Here is a 7,896-nt window from a genome sequence, read left to right as displayed (position 1 = left end):
CAGGTGACTGATACTCACATCACATGGCCATCGTTCACAGGTGACTGATACATCACATGGCTATGGTTCACAGGTGACTGATACTCACATCACATGGCTATCGTTCACCCTAATTAATACCTATTGTTAACAGGGGGTGGAGTGATACTGCCAATGGCAGCGCTGTAGGACAGTGTTTGTGTTGTTTGTAGCTGTGTTTGTTATCAGAGGTACAGTCATTGAAAAATGGCTGTAATCTGGATTTGGACCCCATTTCTAAGCAGCCTGTCCAGTAAAAACTAAAGAACTTGTATTATAAATAGTCTGCTGTACAAGTACTGTTATTTGTCATATTTAAATGGTCCAAGAAAAACTACAAGCAGTACCTGGAAGAGGGAACGGTAGGCTTCATCCTTTCTCTCATCTTTCAGGTCTCCTACGTTTATGGCTGTCACAACCCACTTTTTCTCTGCTGCAGTGTCCAGTATGACCTGCAGAGTTGACAGACCTACAAACAAACAACAAGTATGCCTTTAATATTTAACATTCCTACACATCAGGCCGAGCACCATGGTGTCGACAAAGAAGACAGGCGTTCTTATATTTTGTGCTTCTGAGCAAAAAGTACTCAACATATATTTTATTTAGTTGGGTAATCATGTATAAACATAGCTGCTTGACAATTAATGTTGACGTTGTTTTCTTTGATCAAAACACCCAGGAGAAGATCATTCCAACTACGACTCAACAAAAACAGTCAGTTAACTGACACACCTGCTGTACTTTCAAAAATGCAGTCAGGTATTTTTATATTACTTGATGTATACTGAGAGAATAACAGAACAAAATACACACATTTCAATTCAAAGCAAGGAGTGAAATGAATGCTAAAATATGGCTTGTATTCTTCTGCAACAGCTTCAACAAAACCCAGGAGAAGAACAAGAAGGACTGCTGCGAAGAGGTGGGTCACCTCAACCTTTTCCTTGACAGGGCCAAAATGAAAATCTYTCAGAGGGCTGCGGGCTAAATACAARAAAARAATACATGAAATGCAAATACTTCAAGTAAAGTCCTTTTTAGCTGCCAGTGCAGTGAACCACGTTTTCTTAGTTTTGTTTGGTTTTTATTTTTTGGCTTTTTTGCTCCATGCACTTGGAGAAAGATTGACGTGTGTTTGGGCAGCAAAGGTTCATGGGATATTTCATAAACTGATAAAATGAGTTTGTGTGCAAATCTACATACATGCTTAAATCTAATTTAATGACAGATCTGAACCTAGCAATCAGGGCAACTGCTGGTAGGCCAAATCAAATGGCTTGGCGGGCCAAATTTGGCCCGCGGGCCCCACTTTGGGCACCTCTGCCTCAGTGGGACTGAACATGAAGTGATCACATTAGTTGCATTTCCATTACAAATGTGCACAAAACTTTGTCGATACTCTGTTAATGTCGAAAAAACACAGTTTCACAACTGCAGTGTTTCCATTAAGTAAGAAATGTTATTAAAGTCACGTGAATARGTTTGTTCTCYTGATAAGTCATTACAAACATGGCGGCGATGGATGTAAACACATAGCATGTTGCTACCACGACACTAGCGCTCATCATCAGAGGAGACGTCGGCGTCTTTTATCGAGGCTTTCCAGAGACAAGTCCCTACTTGGGAGCGGCTACGTATGCTGTGTTTTTGGAAAATTGTAGTCGGTGAGTTTACTATTTTATACTACTTCTGTGATATTACTACTACTTCTACTTCCTGTTATCTTCTTCATCATCGTCTTTTTCACCAGTAGAAACAGCTGGTTGTTGATCACGTGACTCCTGTGATGCGAAAAGTGTTTCCATTGCAGTTTTGCGAAAAACACCAATTTCAATATGGCCGAAAAACCACCTCATCCTAGCGCAAAAACATTTTGTCAAAAAACGTAAAAATTTTTTAATTGATGTGTTTCCATTGAGCAAATTTATTTTCAAAATTCTAATTTGCGCATTTTCATGGTGAATGGAAACGCAGCTACTGTTGGTTTTTAACAATATTTTCTAACTGTAGTCAGGTCTGTTAAACCAACCTGTGTCTGTTTTGTTGTTTTGTTTTTGTTTACCTGTTTACAGCTTCTGGATTTCCAAAACRTGTGAGCTCATTTATCCTGTCAGCGATATGAAGGAAATTTTGTGACTAATTAACTGAATTTAAAGGGGACCTATTTTGCAAAATTCCCTTTTTACGTTTTTCTACTTRAYTTTGGGTCTMTACTGRTTCCAGAAACAGTCCAAGTGCCAAAAATATTCTCCCAGCTGTTTTTTGGCGCTATGTAAATGTTTTGTTAGTTTCAGCAAAGAAGCTGTTTCAAAAACCTGCAGATTGTTACGTAACAATCAGGGTAACCTAGCAATGCCTAAGACGAGCCCAGCCCCTCACCTGGTAACCCAAGCCGAGACTCCGCCCACTTCTTTACAGGAAGACCACGTTTGTTCTGCTGTTTTAACAACAGTCATGGAGAACAGAGATGTGTGGCCTGATTTTATTTTTACTTTTGATTGCAATGTCCCTGCAATGTTGCCAAAGCAAGTTGTGGTTTGTGCAAACAATTACACAATGGACTAGAAAACAACTAACAGGACACAGCAGGATTTGCCCAAGCACTTCCAACTGAAGAAAAGTTCTGTCCTGATGTCCTGATTCATCACAAATCTGCAAATGATGGGGATGTAAGGGTTATCTTGTGTGTTTAGTATTGCTGTTGGACATGAACATGATTGGTCATTTAGCACAAACTGATGCTGAAAAATAGTATGCGGCCGTGATCTGACAGAAGCACTTTCCGACACCCTGCAGGACGCAGGACACCTGCTTAGACTGAACCTAAATCCTGCAGGTTGACAGCATCAGCCTTCATTGATTAATAACTACCAAACTAAATGGTTCAAGGTTCATTAGGAAACTTTCAGACTGATATAAAGATATTAAATAAATAAATTTACCTCTATCACTGTCGTACAAATAGGCAAACCTTTCCCATTTGTAGTACTCCACTAATGAAACCAGTGGTCCCTTGATGTCTGGCCTCATTTGCAGAACAAACTGATTCATTCCCTCCACTGGAAACGACGGAGTGATGAACGACACATGGAGTGTCTCACAAAAAGATGTGATGGTGTTGACCGACTTCTTGTCATAGAAGCCAAAAATGGCGTAGACGCCTCGAGAGAACTGGGAACAAACTGGGAGAAAGAGGAGAACAAAGAGGACAGGAATCAACACCAAGAAGGAGCCATAAACACACTTTATATATCTGCACAATGTTAGAAAACCCTTCTGACAAATAATTTGTTGACAATATCAGTTATGATAAATCCTAATTTTCTCTCATGTCATCATCATCATCTAAAGGTGTGTCAGAGTCTGTTAGGTTGAACAAATTGATGTCAGTAGCAAAACCTCCATGACACTAATGGCAATATTAGTGACGATACTATGCAAACGTTGTAGGCATCCATCCAACCACCCATCCTCAACCTATATAAAGTATTCATCTATTTATAACTCCTCCACTTGGGGCAGGACCTTTTCCCCGACCAAGAGGAGGAACTCTACCATTTTTCGGCTCAAGACCATGGTCTCAGATTTGGAGGCACTGATCCTCATCCCGGCTCCAGTGAGAGCTGGAGATCAGGATCTGATGAAGCCAGTAGGACCACATCATCCACAAAAAGCAGAGACGTGAGTCTCCAACCTTTTTTTTCCCTTAAGAGCTACTTTCACAAAATGAATTTGTCCGAGAGCTACTTTTTGCAACATTTAATTTTACACTTAAACCATTGGATAAGATTGTTTTGCACAAAAAACATTGACTTCGATTCACATGAAACCACCATAAAGAACTGAATTTACATGAATGTGCTTTTTGTGTTTATCCATTCATATTATATTGTATTTCACACAAATAACTTAGGGTTTAACTGCAACAGATCTGTGCACAAATAATGCGTCTCCTATTTTTTCCACATTTCATGGGAAGAACCCCCATTTAGTGACATATACCGCAGCGGGAGGGGTTTCCCAAGTGTTTAGCACAGTGTGTCTCAAGGGGCTATGAAAGGTGTGTGCAAGAACAAACGCCAAACAACCATGCGACTGTGCGTCATCTGCTGATTGACCACACTGAACTCTAAACTGTTTGAAACCAAGGAGAAGGGTCATTATAGATTGATTGGAATTAAAATGAAAATTTGTTTGGCCAGTGACAAATTAAATTTTGCTTCTTCATATTTTTCTTAAGCTCTGAAGAGCTACTTTAAATAAGCTCAGGAGCTACTGGTTGGAGACCCCTGTCCTAAGGTCACCAAAAAGGATCCCCTCAACACCTTGACTGCGCCTAGAAACTCCGTTCATAAAAGTTATGAACAGAATTGGTGACCAAGGGCAACCTTGGCGGAGTCCAACTCTCACTGGAAATAAGCCTGACTTACTACCGGCGATGCAGACCAAGCTCTGACACTGGTTGTACAGGGACCTAATAGCCCGTATCAAAGGGCCTGGTACCCCATACTCCCAGAGAACCCCCCACAAGAGACCCTGAGGGACATTGTCGAATTTATGCATCTTTTTGAGTTTTACAGGTTATTTTCTTTTTTATTGTTTGCAATGTATTAGCTGTTTTATTTTAAAATGCTTTAATGTTTTGTTGACATGGACCCCAGGAAGAGGGGTCTCCACGATGGTGAAAACTAATGGGGATCCAGTAAATAAAACCCATCGATCCATCCATCCATTTTCTGTACAAGCTTCTTSRTTTCAGGCAGGGGCATCACTAGGTTTTAAGGACAAGGGGGGCTTGGCCCCCAGGAGACACACATAATTTTTGWATACTATATACTGTATTTGTAATGTGTGTGTCTATACATTCTCACCCCCCGCGGGTGGTCTCTTTCATCCTCTGAGCTCGGGTCCTCTACCAGAGGCCTGGGAGCTTGAGGGTTTTGCGCAGTATCTTAGCTGTGCCTAGAACTGCACATTTCTGGACTGAGATGTCTGATGTTGTTCCTGGGATCTGCTCCAGTTTGGGGGTGACTGCCCCGAGGGCCCCGATGACCACAGGCACCACTGTGGTCTTCACCTTCCAGGTCTTTTCCAGTTCCTCTCTGAGGCCCTGGTGTTTCTCCAGTTTCTCATGCTCCTTTTTCCTGATGTTGTGGTCACTTGGCATTGCGACATCCACCACAACAGCTTTCCTCTGTTCTTTATCCACCACCACAATGTCCGGTTGGTTCGCCATTACCATCTTGTCAGTCTGGATCTGGAAGTCCCACAGGATCTTAGCTCGGTCATTCTCCACCACCTTTGGGGGTGTTCCCCACTTCGATCTCGGGGCTTCCAGTCCATATTCTGCACAGATGTTCCTGTACACTATGCCCGCCACTTGGTTATGTCGTTCCATGTACACTTTCCCTGCCAGCATCTTGCACCCTGCTGTTATGTGCTGGACTGTCTCAGGGGCCTCCTTGCACAACCTACACCTTGGGTCTTGTCTGGTGTGGTAGATCTGAGGTGGTTATTTGAGTCACTGTTGCCTTTCTATCAGCTCGAACCAGTCTGCCCATTCTCCTCTGACCTCTGGCATCAACAAGGCATTTCTGCCCACAGGACTGCCGCTCACTGGATGTTTTTTCTTTTTCGGACCATTCTCTGTAAACCCTAGAGATGGTTGTGCGTGAAAATCCCAGTAGATCAGCAGTTTCTGAAATACTCAGACCAGCCCTTCTGGCACCAACAACCATGCCACGTTCAAAGGCACTCAAATCACCTTTCTTCCCCATACTGATGCTCGGTTTGAACTGCAGGAGATTGTCTTGACCATGTCTACATGCCTAAATGCACTGAGTTGCCGCCATGTGATTGGCTGATTAGAAATTAAGTGTTAACGAGCAGTTGGACAGGTGTAAAGTGGCCGGTGAGTGTATATATATATATATTATATATATACATGCATATGCATCAAAATTTTGAAATATTATCATATTTACATACAACATAAATAAATTTATGCTTATTATATTCATATTGTATAATCGTTATTTCATCATCATGCTTTTTATAATATATTTGGATAGTGTTTTACAGTTAATCCTACAGAGAATAGTTAAATAAGTTGAACTATGTATTCTTCTTATACGTGTAGCTTTGATAGCTGTAGGTTTGGGGTTTCCAGTGAAAAAAAGTGTGTAAAACAGTTTAGTTTTCAGCYAGTTATGATTGATTAAACAGGCTGATACTTCATTGAGCAAACAACTTTTCCAAGATGGCGGCCCCGCGGCTCGACAGCAGCATTAGCGGTCTGTCTATCTACTCTTTATGTTTATGGTTACTACCAGCAGTGATGATTGATACTTACTTTCTTGAAAAACTTTCGTATATCCACTTTTCACTGAGCATTCTCCTGGTCCGCTCACTGAGCCTTTATGCTGCACTTAGCTGGCTCTGTGTGTAAACTTGCTAGCATGCTGCTATTAAGGTTGTAGGAAAAATGTGGACTGGTATTTATGTGGTGGGGGAGTACTCTATGAACAAATGGAATGGATTGGATAACGACGCACCAAAGAGGATCTCTACCTTACACTATAAATTAAAGGGAATCTGACAGATTTATGATCATATATATTTTAGTTAATAATGAAATATTAAATGGTTATTTATTCTGACCACATCATACTGAATTTTTGTAAAAAAATATTATTTTTACACCAAAATAATTTAGGGGGGGCTTTAAAATATTTTAGGGGGGCTCCAGCCCCCCCCTAAAATAGGCCTAGTGACGCCACTGCTTTCAGGGTTGCGTGGGTCACTGGTGCTCATGTTCAGCAGTCACAGTGCGAGGGATGGGGTACACCCCCATTTTTTTTTACTATTTCACTTGTTTTGCATTTCAAAATAGAAGTTTAAAATCCATCCTCTTTCTTCCTTTTCCTTTTTGCGATTGATTCATAAAGGCAACATATGTAGGAGGTAGTTTATCTCCTAGACAGGTGTACAGGATGTTCCCAGGCCAGAGAAGATCAATATTCCCTCCAGCAAGTTCTCGTTGTGACCCAGAGCCTCTCCACAGTGAAACATGCACAGAAAACCTCTTGAGGCAGGAAGCAGGGCTCYTACGACCAGACGAGCGAACCAACTCAGATGATTTGGTTCAGTAAGCATCTGTTTTTGGGTCACATTTTGAAACAGGTGTGTGTTTATTTTTCATAAAACACAAAACATGAAACTCAACTTATAGGCACACTAAGCTGTGTTATTGTATCGTCTTCACTCATTCAACTGACCAAAATAAATAGGAAAAGAAAACTTCTGAGCTGCACAAGATGGGTCACAATTCCCCTGACAGCACAAACTGTTTCTGTCATTATCAGTGTATGATGGATGTAAAGTAGGCCTCCTAAGTATATGTACATGATGTGTATTTTAGTATGAGCGCAGTAAGCAGTGATATAAACTCTTTTTACTGCGGTGATAAAAAGAGCTTTTAAACAGCAGAGCTTTAAGCTGCAGGTCATGATTACATCATACTTTCATAACAGCACATCAGTTTCTAAACATGGAGTCCTTGTTTACAACGTCTCCATTATTTTCTCCACAGTTCATGAATTACTCCAACATTAGACTTTACCCTGTAAAAACTCACCTGTTCACTTCAGACTGGTGTATATCTATATCTATTTATTTATATGCATGTATATAAAATAATGTAATGTTAATGTATGTATACATTAAATGGGCAATATCATGTAAAATCAACTTTTTTGAGTTTTATATCATGTTATAATGTTATACTCTCATAAAAGACATGTCCAAAGCCTTGCTCTGACTCATTCATGCATGTTTGAGAAATCCTGCAGTGTTTTTAGGAAGCCATGCTGAGGA

The 7,896-nt window shown here is 40.7% G+C and overlaps 1 pseudogene; it reads right to left on the bottom strand.

Moving 5' to 3' along the window:
- LOC106530681 (glutamate receptor 2-like) overlaps positions 1-7,896 on the bottom strand; it is an 86,937-nt pseudogene that overhangs the window by 62,925 nt on the left and 16,116 nt on the right.

Source organism: Austrofundulus limnaeus, unplaced genomic scaffold, assembly GCF_001266775.1.
Source record: "Austrofundulus limnaeus strain Quisiro unplaced genomic scaffold, Austrofundulus_limnaeus-1.0 Scaffold546, whole genome shotgun sequence".
Classification (NCBI taxonomy): domain Eukaryota; kingdom Metazoa; phylum Chordata; class Actinopteri; order Cyprinodontiformes; family Rivulidae; genus Austrofundulus; species Austrofundulus limnaeus.
Note: the sequence above shows the minus strand (reverse complement) of the source record. Positions and strands in the feature narration are given on the sequence as shown.